At 32.4% G+C, this 16,329-nt stretch overlaps 1 long non-coding RNA gene across 1 annotated transcript; it reads right to left on the minus strand.

Annotated features, from left to right (window-relative positions):
• Positions 1 to 5,518: 5,518 nt before the first annotated feature.
• On the minus strand, positions 5,519 to 7,169 carry LOC126880085 (uncharacterized). The gene is made up of 3 exons (XR_007696401.1): positions 6,752 to 7,169; positions 6,385 to 6,653; positions 5,519 to 6,038 (listed from the first exon to the last, which is right to left on the minus strand). It is a non-coding gene; the product is annotated as an uncharacterized LOC126880085 (long non-coding RNA).
• Between the last annotated feature and the right edge of the window lie 9,160 nt (positions 7,170 to 16,329).

A 16,329-nucleotide genomic window follows, 5' to 3' on the forward strand; every position in this document is an offset into this window, starting at 1 on the left:
GGTTTGGTATTTTAAAGAGATTTTTCGTATTAATATGTGAAATGAGATGCAATGCAACATACCTTTTGTTCCAATAATAGCAGCTTTACAAATATTGCAGTTGTTTAGAGAAAACATTGAAATATTGGCAACTGAGCCTGCGGTTATTAATTCGAACAAACTGTGGCAGTACCTTTATACATTTTTAACCAGGAGAAAGTCTAGTGCAACTTTTTGTGTAATGTGTGTTTGTTTGTTTTAAAATGTTGCCATTTAAGGCAAATACAGTAAAACCTCCGTTAACCGAAACCTTTTTAACCAAAACATCGTTTAACCGAAATGGCTGACAGTTTCAATAATTTTGTCAATATAAAGGAAATTAATCAAAAAGCAATAAAATCAAGGAAAATGAACATGTTTAGAGTGTTTTTTAAAGAATTCTTCTATTTTCTTTTGTGTTTCCCTTTGACAATGATGTTTTGTAGCTATATCTCTCCAATACTATGTAATTTGATAAAAGAAGAGTACAAAAACAATGTCATTTTTAACTGAAATTCTTGTTATCCAAAACAGCCTACCCCCAATTATTTTGGTTAACGGAGGTTTTACTGTAAATGGCTAATGTTGATAATATATTATTTTTCTTGGACTGCAGTTTGTTAATAAATTTATAAATACATAGGTACACGATATTGGTGTTTGATTTGAAGTATCATTTAAAGTATGTTTTATCACATTCCGTTAAAAGAACTTCCACAGCTAGCAAAAATGTATGAATAAACAAATTGTTTTAAAGTACAAAAAAATAATAAGTAAAGGAATTGGATTTATGGTGTTTTTTTTATAGCACATTTAAATAAACAAATGCTGATGGCATGCAAATGAAAGTGTCATACTTTTGGTCTTAGTTCAAAACTTTATAGATTCCAATGCATAAAGTATTAAAATTTAAAAAATAAATACTTAAACCTTTGTTTTATTGTATTAACCTGTTTATATTGTTAATACCATTTATGTTATATATCTTTTGTATTAAACTCCTACTTTTGAATCCAGCATTTTAACAAATTCTAAACTTTTCCACAATGTCTCGTCTCAAGAATGATATTTGTGCATTCAAATTAGTTTACATTGCATCTTAAATACCTTAGATTGCATATCAACCAAAGGATAACATGGAACAAACACCTCTAAATGAAATGCAGGCAGTTGGATCTCAAGTTCAGACAAATGTACTGGCTCCTTGGTAGGATATCCAAATTGTCATTAAATATCAAATTACTACTATACAAAGCCATGTTGAAATCAATTAGGATGTATGGTATCCATCTCTGGGATTGTGCTAAATTAACACACATCACAACCATACAGAGATTTCAATCAAAAGTCCTTAGACCAATTACTGGCGCACCCTGGTATGTCAGTAATCTCACAATGATCTGAATATTCCCTTCGTAATACATGAAATACAGCGTAAAGTGACCAACCATGAAAGTCGAACAAGAAACCAAGACAACGAACTGATCAAACATATCTACCAATGGACGAATACACAGAAGACTCAAGCGAACGTGGCTACAAGATTTAATAAAACAGTGAAATAAACCTATAAGACGAAGCATCATTGGATGCTCCTCCTTCCTTGCTTAAAATTTCATTCAAACTTACTTAAAACTTTTAAGAAATTGATTGTAAATAAAAGTTCATAAGGAGAAAAAAATATATACAAATGTTATTTTAATTCCGATATACCTACCTTTAAAGACATTACAAAAGACAGCAAACATACCATTGTAGGTTTAGAATTAGAGGAAATTGAAAATATTTTAAGTAGTTGAGTAAATGTTGTTTAAGTAAATGAATTTTGTACAAAATATACGATTTGATATTTTTTTGCCTAGAACTTATAGTTGTCTTTTACATGTTTACATATGGATGCCTCAGAAGTCAAACCGTGTAAGTCACATTCTCCCTAAAAATGACTTATGGGATACAACACTTATAATATAATATTATTATTTCCTTGTTTGTATTTATGAATATGTTACCCATATTATAATAAATAGAGACACTTTATTTCATTTTAATAACTACTTATCCTTTCAGTTAAATACAACTTATTTTTACCTACATATTTCTTCTTAGAGAGGATATTTTTGTGATATGTGCAATCAGATGAAATTGCCAATGCTTGCAGACTTGCAACATTTTATCAGTAGGGGTTTATTGAGAGTTAGAAATGAACTCTAATGCACTATTTTTACTGGAAATAAGCTATAATTTTATATTAAAATCAGTTTACAATTCAAAACGTTAAACTAACTTAATTTTGAAGTAAAATTTTTGATAGTAAACTGTGTTAAGCACAAGAAAGTGACGTTAAAAAAATTAAATGTACAAAATGTATTAGAATTTAAAAAAAAGGGTAGTTCTTAATCAATGGTATTAGTTAAATCAACTTGTTTCTCTTGTTTTCACCACTTTCTCCTAGAGAGGATATACTTTTCTATAGAATAAGTGTTTAACATTTTTTTAGTTATTTTTTAGAAGTTTCAATTATGTTGTTTATGTGTGATTTATGTAAATATAAAAATTATTATATTTTAAATAAACATGGTTTTTGTTGTTTTTAACATATAATAACCTGTCATCTGCCATTTCTTCTTCTTTTTTAGCTGTCATTTCTTCTTCTTTTTTGGGCTGTCATCTGTCATTTCTTCTTCTTTTTTGGCTGTCAAGTGTCATTTTGTGAGCAAATAATTTAGTAGAATTTTTGGTAGATTTTATCCTCCATCTAGTAGAATTTAGTAGATTTTATACCTAAATCTAGTAGAAAACGACGTTCGGTCGTTGGCAACCCTGCTAATAACCGTGAGTCAGGACGTAGGACCATAGATGAGGGGGTGGGGCGTAGGACGTTTTAACAATGAGTCTTATGGGATTATTTTGTTAAACTTGAATATTTTATTTTGTAGTGATAATAACCGAATACAATTGTTAGAATTCATTAGTTATTAATTTATACTGTAATTTATAGTGCAACAAAAATATTTTCTTTTTCGTTAATAAAGATTTATTGACATAAACTGCGATAGTGAGGTTATGTATACAAAATCAAACTGATAATCAATTAGGCATTCCAATGAAACGTCAAACATGGCCGGGTGTGGGCAAAATCTAACCTTACATCGACATTAATTTGTAAAGAAAATCCTGTTTGGTTGTTTTTTTTATGTTAATTGTGTAGGAAAATCTGCGAAATTGTGATAACAAATTAAATATGAAGTGGTTTATCGCCTACAGAACTGAATTATCCCATATTAGTTACCAGTTTGGGTCAATACCTACTATGGGATAATTCAGTTATGTAGGCGATAAACTAGTTTATATTTATTTGCTATCACAATTTCGGTGCACAATTAACAATAAAAAACAAAACCAAACAGGATATTCTTTACAAAAACTGATGTAAACTCTATATTATTAAATTTTTGCCCACTGCCGGCCATATTATATCACGTGATTTGGAATGGTCAATTAGGGAATCCATCGACCTGTCAAAGTTAAATCACGTGATCTTTGGTTGGCACACAAAACTGTTCTTAACCTAAACTCAATGTAATTATTGATTTTTCTTATTTGTTTTTTGTCGTGATTTTGAGGTAGTATAGTATTTAAAGACATTCATTAGATTAATTATTTTATAAACTTTACATTTTTGGTGATTTTGAGTGCTGACAACATGCCTGTGACTTGTATATTAGTGAACTGTGGAAGTCCAACTGATCGGGATAATGTTAATTTTAATTTGTTTTTTGTCCTGATTTTGAGCTAATATAGTATTTAAAGACATTCATTAGATTAATTATTTTATAAACTTTACGTTCTTGGTGGTTTTGAGTGCTGACAACATGCCTGTCACTTGTATAATAGTGAACTGTGCAAGTCCAACTGATCAGAATAATGTTAATTTTAATTTGTTTTTTGTCGTGTTTTTGAGCTTAATATAGTATTTAAAGACATTCATTAGATTAATTATTTTATAAACTTTACGTTTTTGGTGATTTTGAGTGCTGACAACATGCCTGTGACTTGTATAGTAGTGAACTGTGGAAGTCCAACTGATCAGAATAATGTTAATTTTAATTTGTTTTTTGTCGTGATTTTGAGCTTAATATAGTATTTAAAGACATTCATTAGATTGATTATTTTATAAACTTTTCGTTTGTAGTGATTTTAAGTGCTGAGAACATGCCTGTAATCTGTATAGTAGTGAACTGTGGAAGTCGAGCTGATCGGATAATGTTAATTTTTTTCGTGTTCCCTCTATAGGGCTTTTCATTCAAAGTCATTTGTTTTGAGCTTCTGTCATATAATCCGTGTATAGTAATATTATACACAGATTATACAACATCTGACAGAAGCTCGAAACAAATGACAATCGATGAAAAGCCGTATTAGAAACTCATTTATGTTTCCTCACCTAACTAAATTGTCAAATAACAGGACGCACTCATGCTAGGAATTATGGTTTTTATTAATATTATTACAATTATTTATATGTGACACTAACGTAACTAGTGACATTCATTTTTAGGCCAATGTGACAAACTTTATTAATAGTACTAAATTTTAACATTTATCCCCTATTTTGTTAAAACAATATTATTTTGTTTTTCATTCTATTCAAAATAAATGCAGTTTTGACAGGGAATTTGTTTTGTTATTTATTTATTCCATATAGACCTGGATCCCGCGTACCAAAAAAAAGTTGATTAATAGCAAGCTGAAAATTTATTAATAGCTTAATGGTGTCTAGTCCGACAAACTTTGATGTACGGGAACACTGGAAGTTTTAACTGTGGAACAGGTTAAAAATTTGGAACGTCAAACTACGAAAATGTTTATGTAATTTGTCAGATAAAACTTCCAATTGATTTGCTACCAATTCATTAAACTCTCATGCAAAAACCAGGCTGGTGAAAAAATCACCAACTGGGCATTTTAATGAGTAGAACACGAAGACCATGTCAAACTACAGGAATCATGTTGGTTAGTAATAGCAGTCTGATTTTTGCATGAGAATTTAATGAAAGGATAACAGATCAATTGGATGTTCTGTCCGACAAAATATATGGGATGTTTTTGTAATCTGATGTTCCAAATCTGAGTTTCCAAACTGTTTCACAATTAAAACTACCCCTGTTCCAGTGTCACAATACATCAAAGTTTGTCCAACTGGACACCGTTAAGCTATTAACAAATGTTCAGCTTGCTATTAATCAATTTTTTTGGTACACGGGATCCAGACCTAATAGGTTTGTTCATAGTACGACACAAACGATTAGCAACTGCTGCCAACCATCAGATGCATGAGCAGTTAACAGTTAGCATTGTGCAGTTAATAGTTAGCATTCATAGACTACGAATGCACATGTGTCTGATGGTTGGCAAGAGTTGCTGATCGTTCTACGAACAAACCTATCAGTAAGCACAATTTGTGATATCCATGGGTAGTTACTAACAGAAAGAGGCAGGATTCGATTTTTAAACCATTTATTTTAGAGTCAAAACATAGTCATACCTTAAACGATAAATGAATATTATTATTACAAGTTGATACTAATTACAAAAATAAATACACATTTAAAAGACCAATACATAATTACTCATGATGAAGAAGTACATTATAATTAAAAATGAATAACCATTTTCATATCGCTGCAACACAATGCCAAAGCCATCTTATATTTCAATTTGTTTAGTGAGCGCAACAAGCACTCTGACCGAACAGTTTCAAAACTCATTAGTTTTTCATCAGAGAATGCATATGTTGCTATCTCCAAACCATGTAGCTGTAACATATGTACATACGTTGGGTTCTTCGTCTGTCTTGCCCTGAGCATACTAAGCTAAAAATAGGATTGCTGCAATATGGCTGCAGACTTCACTATTACCGGCCATACGCATACAATGTGAATTTGCTATGTCATCAGAACTGGCTATCACCCCACCCAAGCATTTAGTCGTTTAGCATTGGATTTTTGGAAATGCTTCACCTAAAAAAAATATTTTATTTTTTTGGAAATTCTTCAACTACAAAAATTTATTTTTATTAGAGTATTTGCGTTCTTTACAATGATTGAGAATATTTTATTTAAAATCAGACATTCATATAATATAATTTTAGAACAATCATGACAGTAATTCAAATATATGGCAGTAATAAATCATTTTCAGAGAATTATGGAGTTCGCAGTTTACAGATTAGGACGATGATATGTCTGGTTTCATACAGATATATAAACGTAAATAAATCTAATATTTAAAACCAATTTATCCAAAAGACACTAATACTGTTATCCATATATTTCTTAATGGTGAATAAATAAAATAAAGGCATACCTTTCCCACAATAATATGGAAATCAGGAAATCATTAACAATTTTTACTCCATTCAAAACAAATCCAGCTGTAAAATATTTATGTGCCTGAAGGCTTTTGTATGCTTTCATCTGCTGCTTAGAGTAGCAACTGTGACATATCAGACTCCACCAGATATGTATAAATATCTATAATAGTAACTTGATGGACTGCACTTTACTGTAAAATCTAATTCTGACTGAATTGCGTATGGATCTAAATCCCCAATTATTTTCAGCTTCAATAAATATCTAGAACAATAAAAGAAATAATGTTATTGCTTGCAAAATTCATCATTATTGATAAATATCGGGGCAAAATGAACAGTAAAAAAAATTGTTTCGCCTACCTTTCTCGCAACATCTGGAGTTTCCAATAATAATTTCCTTAAATAATCAGTTTGCATTGTGGTAAAGTTTATAAAGTTCACAAAAACAGGAAACGAAATCCAAATGAATCCAAAATACGACGATAAACAATGAAAAATCATTGAAAAATAGATATAAACATAACCTCTTTGTTAGTTTGTGTGCCAACCAGAGGTCACGTGGTTTGGATTGCCTACTACACGAAGCGTTAAATACCGCTATGAATTCCAAGTTTTCATTGGTTAGAACTACCCACGTGATATCTGTGTTCGTACTGGTCAAATGATTAAGAATGACAGAGCGGGATATTTAAATACCAATATTGTATGCAAAGTGTCGTTTCAAGAAAACAAGTCAGCTGACTGAGGATGATGGATAAATAGGATAAATATTAATTTCTTGTTTATCTTACAATTGACAATTTTTATGATAGAAATAAAAGTGTGGTAGAAAATCAATATGTATTGAAAAACGGTATTGATTAAAAAACACTATTTATTCGTTTCTACTAGTCTTCTTTCTAGACTGTACCTTAGTCTCATAAAATATTTCTTTTTATCTCATAAAAAATATAAACAATTATTGTATAGCTATAATATTCTTTTAATTTATTTCAGTTGTTCAATACAAACACGGCAGCACTAGAATAGATCTTATAAATTAAATTATAAATGCATGAAAATTAAAAAGAGATAATTTACATAAAAGTTAATATACTGGATATGGGGAAAAGTAATTTAGGGGAAATTATATGTTATATTATATAATAATTATGATTTTCTTCGGCATTTTGTGAAGTATAGGGCATGTTGTGTCTTGTGTCCTTTTAAAAAGTCTGAAATTTCATTTACATTTGGATTTTTAAACGTATCACTTATTAATATGTTGCTACGATTTTTGTTCCTTTGTGGAGAAAAACCGTTTCTGTGGTTAAATGTTTTTACAGATTGAAACCTTTAAAACACTTCAATTTTTTTATGCAAATTTTTATTAGATTTTTTGTTGCATGTAGGTATATTTGACAAAACAATCTAAACATTGCTGTCACTTAAATTATCTAAATCGGGTGTATGTATTTACAAGCATCGTCAAATCTTCATGATCTTTTTTATTGCAAATTAAATTGATGTTACTTAAATCCTTAAAGTCGTGGTTTCACTATCAAACAATTTGATCAAACAGTTTGAGCAAACTCAGGAAGTGACGTCACAACTGCAGTTTGTTCAAATTATAAAAATCTAGTCGTCACACTATCAGTTTGATCAAAGTTTGTATTGAGAGTTGTGGTAGTAGGTACATATATCAAAACCCACAAGCATTCTAACACTTTAGCGAATAATAAGCCCCAAACTCTCTATTGTAGAAGGGAGTTAGTAACAAACCAAAAAGAGTAACTATTGGCTACAAAAGCTGCTGTACCAAAATCAGTGTGCACGCTGAAGAAAGCAACGCAGGGAATGATAACGAAACAATTTTAATGTGTAGCTAGGCCATGACTGATAAACATATACAGGGGCTCACAGCTTAAATGATGCAGTCACTACTCAATAAAGCTAGCTTGTGTCAGTCGCTCAATATTTATTAGAAAAAACTTACATACTGAAAGTAGGTAAGTTAGTATGAGTCTTCTAAAATAGCATAAGCTAAATAAATTTTGGGTTTCAAATATGCAATAATTAACACCCTCAGCGCCAGTGGGACCACTTTTAGATATACACTGTCCTCAACACTGTGTACCGAAAAAGATACACATGGCTCGTTGTGTTCGATCTATTGTGTCACCTAAAAGGACACACTTTCCTAAGTTTTTATATATAGAGAATAATGCTATGGCCTGAGCCAATTTCCTGGTATAACTGGGTTTGGCCTTATGACATAAAAAGATTGTATGTAACTAGAAATTCGTATGAAAAATGTTGCCATGTATGGGCCAAAACAACTTGCTCCAACTCATTATGCAGGGAAAGATTCAAGGAAAAAGAAGCATAGGGAGATGCAGAATATCTTGGCTGTGCAACCTGAGAGAATGGTACGGATGAACATCAAACGGACTTGTCAGAGCAGTCGTCTGCAAAGTCCTAATAGCTAAGATGTATTGTCAGAGAAATAGCAAATAATCCCAAAAAAGTGCACCAAAATTGAGAGATTAGGTGGAAACACAGTTTGGAAAAAGATGTAACCCTAAAACAATTAGACGGATATTACAAAAGAATAATCTACATAGCTGAACTGCAAGAAATAAATCTTCTATCAGCCAAAGAAATAAGCAACAAGGAGTTTTGTTTTCTTTATTAATATTCTCCTTTAAAAGTTTACATCATTTTAGCTGATATCAAAATCGTATACAAAATAATTAAAGAACTATTGTTATTTAAGTATGGTATATTTGAAACCCAAAACATAGCTTATGCTATTTTAGAGGACTTAGTAACTTACTTTCAGTATGTAATTTTTTTTCTAATATTTGGTCACTGACACAAGCTAGTTTTATTGAGTAACGACTGTATCATTTCAGAATTGAGGCTGTGAGTCACTGTAGGTGCAGTACAATAATTTTGCTTATACAAATTATCAGTAATAATATTTATTTACATCAAAATAAAAATTCCATCACATAATGATGTCTAACAGCTGATTGTCATTTGTCTTTATTGCTTAATTCTCTGACCAATACGAACACAGATATCACGTGGGTAGTTCTAACCAATAAAATCGTGGAATTCATAGCGGTTATTAACGGCTCGTGCCTACTACAGTGGAACCCCGATAAGTCGGCCCCCGATAACCCGGAAGTCCGGCTAACCCGGACCGATTTTTATCAGACAAACATTACAACAATAAAAATGTATGTCCTTTATGCTGGATTTTCCAATTTCTTTTCAACATCTTAAAATATTTTCTTTTATCTTTCCTTATAAACATATTGTTCGAATACTATAATATCTTATATTTTTCAGGCTAATTTTATTTATCATAATAAACTTTCTTCGTAAAAATTTGTCGCTTTAGCGAATTCCTATGTAGTTCATTCGTTTCAATTTTCAATGTCAAACACATTATACAATGAGAGATAATGCGTATTTGTGTAATTTGATACATAATATACCTTAGTAAAAATGACTGGCATGGCAGACAACGCTCATTCTCGTGTTATCGAAACCAACAGGCATCTGTAGTATCCTTTATTTACTTGAAACTGTCTAGCATTGTTTAGAAAAGACTATTAAAAAATTATTTTTCAAACAATGGTCTTAGTCTTCACTCTTATTAAATAACATAAGTTCGTTCTCGTTGCGAGACGGTATTGTGTGTGTGTAGTAAAGTCGCATTGTTCGTTCCGCGTAAATATATTCAGATTTTGTGTTTGCGTGATTTTTTGTCTACGTAATGGCAATAAAACTTAAAAAAATGTTGTTTTTGTTTCAAAATGATAACAAAAGACAGTTTGGACAATCGGTGCAAAGCTAAGAAAGCTAAAAATGAGACTCTCGACGACGCTTTGTATGTGCGGAACGCGAACGTGGTTTACAAGTGTCTGTGTGCCAATTACCCACATAACAATGATGTTCGCATCATGTTCTAAGCATATACTACCAACATTCGTCGGAGTATATTCTGTGTAGTATATGCGTAGTACAAGCATAGCATGTACCTTAAAAAACATTCTAAATTTCATGTTCTTTGCATATACTTTAAAGTATATTCTCGTACCGAATATACTGAGTACATTCGTGTACGTAGTATCTCGGAATATTCGTAAAAGTTTATTCTTAGAATATACCTTTATCGAATATTCTTAGCACATACTTATAAGTACATTCTTAACACATACTTATAAGTAGATACTTTTAAAATATCTTAAAAATAATATGTATGTATAGTATAGGAAGTATGAATAATATTAGCCTTATCAACTTCGTTATATTTTAGAATAATTAATAAAATTTATGTATGTAGGTATATAGTATTAGACGAATTTCATTTCAAAATTGTTGTATGGTAAAAAAGTTTAAACATTAATTGTATTAACGTTTACATAGATACTATTAAAAATTCGTTTTCATAATTGAAATGACTTTACCATTTCGAGTTTATCATGAATCATGAGTATTTTTATATCCTTGGAATTTGAATTTAGGTACATTCAATTCAAAATGGGCCATTTCGCAGAACCAAAACGTGTCAAACTGCACAACCAAAGCAACCAAAGGCTTTGGCGTTGCCAACCGTCGAGTAAGCTTTTTCCGTCAACTTACCTTAAAAATTCCCACTTTTATAAAAAAAACTTCCCTCCTGTTTACAAAATCTGAGAAGATATGTTTAATTATTTTCAAATATTTTGATTTTTTCTTAATATTTTACAATTTGGAATGGATAAGTTACCTTTTGAGTTAACTTTTTCCCTTTATCACCTTTTATGTTGAAAATTCCCGCAAAAAGGGAAATTTCTCTCCGTTTGGCAACACTGACCACCGATGTTATTCCACAATATTCATACATTCATATCCCCCATCTGACCATTTCTTACCTGAATGGATCAGGGATAGGAAAAAACCGTAAAATATGAAAAAGAAAACAGGCATTATTTCATTATTTGTATCATCTATGGATCTATGTAGTGTTGAGGATGAAGACGAATGATGTAGTACTAGGACTAAAGAACATACATACAATAGCTTTATTGTAATATCTTTATTTTGTTTGCGGTGCTTCAAAATACATAAAATATAATCTATTTTGGTAACTCATTAAATAGGTAAGTACATATAAGTATTATATAAATTTTAGTTACTTATGCATAGTTTAGTTTAGCTAAATATATAATGATTTATATAAATAACTAAAATTTATAAATATGTACTTACTTTTTAAGTAATATTGTAGAATGTAGGTACTAACTACATTCTCATTTGCAATTAAAATATGTAAATATAATAAGTATTTGGTAGAACCAGTAGAACCTAAGATGAGATTAGGTGATGCTGAAAACATACTTCTAAGCAATATAGCACTTTCTTAGAATATTCTTAAAAATATATATTCTTCCCATTCAAAGATGTGCGGTAGTAGGTACGTTCTAATATATAAATAGAAGGTTTATAGCACTTCCTTGGAATATTCTAAAAAGTACCTTCTTGGTATAAACTAAAAAGATGTGCGGTAGTATGTTCTAAGTATACACATAGAAGGTTTATAGCACGTCCTTGGAATGTTCTAAAAAGAACATTCTTGGTATATACTGAAAAGAAGTGCGGTAGTACATTCTAAGTATATACATAGAACGTTTAAGTACTGTAATGTAGTATATACTCAGTATGTGCTCTGCACATTCGCAATGGTAATTACGCATATTCTCAGTATATCCTTTTTCTGAAAAGTATGTTCTATGAATCTACTAAGAACATGAAATTGTTATGTGGGTATAACGGAGTTTATCTGTAAGCATACCATATTTTAATAATTTTTACCATTTTCTCCGGCTAACCCGGATTTTCGATAACCTGGATCGGCCGCGGTCCCGATTAATCGGAGTTAACGGGGTTCCACTGTATTGTAAATAGAAGAATTTATATCAGATTAAGTGCGTTTTTATTTTCTGTTTATATTAATACATAATATCACTAGCGGGACACGGCATTTTTTTTAAATGTCTCATTTAAACATACACAAAGCGTCCTGATAAAATTTCAAAAAACCGCCACCATGAGCAGGTCGGTCGATAGTCGATTTTGCTTTGACACTTTGTTAACGCTCAGAGCGAATTGCATGATACCATGATACTATGAATAAAGTATCATGTTATTTATAGTATCATGATGTATTGAAAAAATATGGCAAAAATTTAAATTGTATATATTGTAGAATATATTTATAAGGGTTTTATATATAATAACGGCTACTGAAGACATTCTGCTACGTTATTATCTATTAAATAAACTTTCTTTTTTCCTTTAATAAAAAAAAAACAATTTCAAAAACTTATTTACTGAGAAAATTTACTTTAGGTTTCGTTCAAACCAAGCAAGCAAAATGTCAAATTTTAACCTAAACAACCAACCGTTCAGCTCACTGTCAACCAGTTTAAGAATCAAAGCGCAAGCAGTTGTGAACGTGTTTGACTGAAAAAGTTGTGACGTAATTTTCAGGCGGGAAATTTGACTATGTTTCCAAGCACAGATTATGGCTGTCCTTATTGTTACTGAACATAAGGGTCAAAATTGAATCCTATAATTTTTTTATGATTTTCTAGGTTGACTAACTCCGAGATAACTATTGAAATATATTTATTATGAAAGTAAATAAGCTTATCTCATGTTTGCATCGATGGCATACAATAAAAAGCTGCTTACATTGAAATAAGAGTAAAATAAGTTGAATAGTGGAACGTATGTCGGATCTTTAGTTTGTCGCAAAACAACGTTTGGTTTCAGTTCTGTGTTTCTGTCTCTGTCCATTCTATATGTTTGCTAGTATAACGTTTGCTATAAATATGGAGCATGTTTTGCCCATGGAGAAATGTAGCGGAGACAGAGAAACTTTATATAGTAATACTCCCTTTTCTAGCTGTAAATTCTATATCACAGCGACATAGATGGTCACTTGGGTAACACCGCAAAGAACAGAAAATTGGCTTACTTCGGCCACATTATGCGTAGTGATAAATACCGACTACTATACAGTTGATTCTACAATTAAAGACAAGATTGAGGACAAGAGAGGCCCTGGACGTAGACGTATATCCTGGCTGGCCAATGTTAGGATCTGGTCTAAACGTAACGTCAACTGATCTATTTCGAGCTGCTGTGTATAGAATTAGATGGGTCAATATGGTCGCCAACATCTCCAAAAGATAGGCACCTTTAGAAGAAGAAGACATAATATGTGTTACTTTTGTGTCAATCAATAGTAGTGGAAATACATACCTTAAAAAGCAGGCATAATTTCTGCTCATGAGTTAATGGATTTGGAACACGGTTTGGTGGTATTGCACAAATATCGTCTTTTATATTATCCTAAGACGTATTCTAATAATACCGGCGTCAATCGAAAATATTCTCTGAACTTATTTTCGTTAGTATGTAGATGGCGACAAATCAAAATTTGGTATGGTATAGGATGCATATCTATTTTTAAAAAGGCCAGAAGAACTTGACACCCTGGCGGAACATAACGAGGTAAAACTCATATGGGTGCCTCGACATCAAGGGATCGCTGGCAATGAGAAAGCTGACGAACTTGCTAGACGATCGAGGATCAGCAACAAGTTACTTCGGTCCAGAACCGACACTGGGTGTGCCCAAAAGCACAATCAGATACCGATTAAGAGGTTGGATACGAAGACATCATAAAGAATACTGGGAAAAATTCCCACACAAAGGCATGGGAAGGCTCTCGGGGCTCTCGGGGGAACCTGTAACCCCTAGAGAGCGCGTCCCCAAGGTGGCGGATAGGGGCATGTCCTCACCAGCCTAGTGCTGGCGGATAGGTAGGAAATAAAATACTACCCGCGGACCAACAGGTAGGGCGGAGGATGCTCTAAAGCTGTAGAGAAAGCAAATCCTCTAGGAGAAGGAATACTCCAAAATCAAACCCTGGTCCTCCAGGTCGGGGGTTGAGGCATCGGGTTAACTCCCCGTTACTCGGAAAAATTCAAACTGTTAAAAAACCTAGCGAAACGCCTCGGAATCGATTGATTATAAAACGACGACACATGCTACGGAAAAGGATGACGAATATTGGAACTTGGAACGTACAAGGGTTTAAACAAAAAATAAATGAAGTAATACACGAAATAAATAGACTGAACATAGACATCGCAGTGATTACCGAAACAAAACGAAAGGGTTAAGGATCAGAAAATATCGGAGAATATGATTACTTCTACAGCGGGGTACCAAAGGAGAAAAGAGCCCAACAAGGTGTAGGTATACTTATACGCAAGAAACTAAGGAGATTCATAACTGCTTGGGAAGCCATCAGCGAAAGGCTCATAAAAATGAATCTAACTATCAAAGGAAAAAAGATTACGATTATTGGAGTATATGCAGTAAACGATGATGCACTGGTGAATATTAAGGACGACTTTTTTGAAAAGCTACATTCAGAAATTGCAAATATCGGCAGATCACGAGAAATTATAATCTTGGGGGACCTAAACAGTAGAACAGGCAAGAAACAGCACAATAAAGTCATAGGCCAATATGGTGAAGAAGCTATAAATGACAATGGTACTAGGCTAATAGCCTTATGCGAACAAAATGATATGAAAATCACAAACGGATTCTTCCAACACCGAGATATCCATAAATATACATGGACACAAAATACCCGAGGGCTGAAATCAATCATAGACTATACAATCATAAGACAAAAGACTAAATTGATTGTACAGGATGTGCGGGTATATAGAGGAGCCACTTGCGGCAGTGACCACCATCTATTAAAAACAAAGCTCACAATAGGAATAGATAGAGCAAGAGATTTAAAAGAAGCTGCAGCGGAAATAGAAAAATTAACAGAAAAGGAATACAACCTAAACAGCTTAGAACAAGAAAGCGTGAGGGATTTATACAGGAGTAGATTAGATAAAAAGTTAGAAACCATGCAATTTACCAGCAATGAAGAGCATTATCATTATATAAAAACATGTCTTCAGGAAGCAGCAACAGAGGCCCTCGGACTCCAAATAAAAAACCACAGAAAAACTCCGTATTGGTGGGACGAAGAAATAGAACAAGAGATTAAAAATAAAAGAGAGAAGTATAAAAAATTTCTGAACACAAGGACCGACGCCGATAAGGTAGAATACAAGAGGGTCCAAGCTAAAGTGCGAAAAAATGATATGCCAAAAGAAGAATGAGGCTTGGGAGCAAAAGTGTAACATGATTAACACACATTTAGGAGGACGGAGAAGTACAGAAAGTTGGAAAGTATTAAAATCGCTACGACTGGAAAAGAAAAGAGATATAATATCAGCAATCACACCGGATCAATGGGACGAATATTTTGAAAAACTCCTAAATGAGGACAGAGCGGAATTTTTAAATAACAGTGATACCAGCAACGTAAATATCTTAGCCTCACCATTACGGGTAACAACAAAAGAAGTAGAAGAAGTATGTAAGTTTTTAAAAAATAACAAAGCACCAGGACCAGGGAACATACCAGCTGAACTAATAAAATATGGCACAACAAAATTATATGAAAACCTGGCTAAACTCTTTCAAAGATGCATCAACGGAGCGGAAATCCCAGAAGAATGGAAGACATCATGGATATCCACCATACACAAAAAAGGCAGACGGGATCAATGTGACAACTACAGAGGCATCGCTGTAACGAACTCGATCAGCCGAATATACGGAAAACTGATTAAAAATAAAATCGAAAACGAATATAAAGATATAGAAGCTGAAGAACAGGCAGGATTCAGGGCAGGGAGATCAACGGTTGACCATCTGTTTTGTATTACACAGATTATTGAGAAGAAACCGGCCGTCAACCAGGAGGTGCATCTGTTATATGTGGACTTAAGAAAAGCGTATGATAGCATCCCACA

The sequence above is a fragment of the Diabrotica virgifera genome, chromosome 2 (assembly GCF_917563875.1).
Source record: "Diabrotica virgifera virgifera chromosome 2, PGI_DIABVI_V3a".
NCBI classification, from domain to species: Eukaryota; Metazoa; Arthropoda; class Insecta; order Coleoptera; family Chrysomelidae; genus Diabrotica; species Diabrotica virgifera.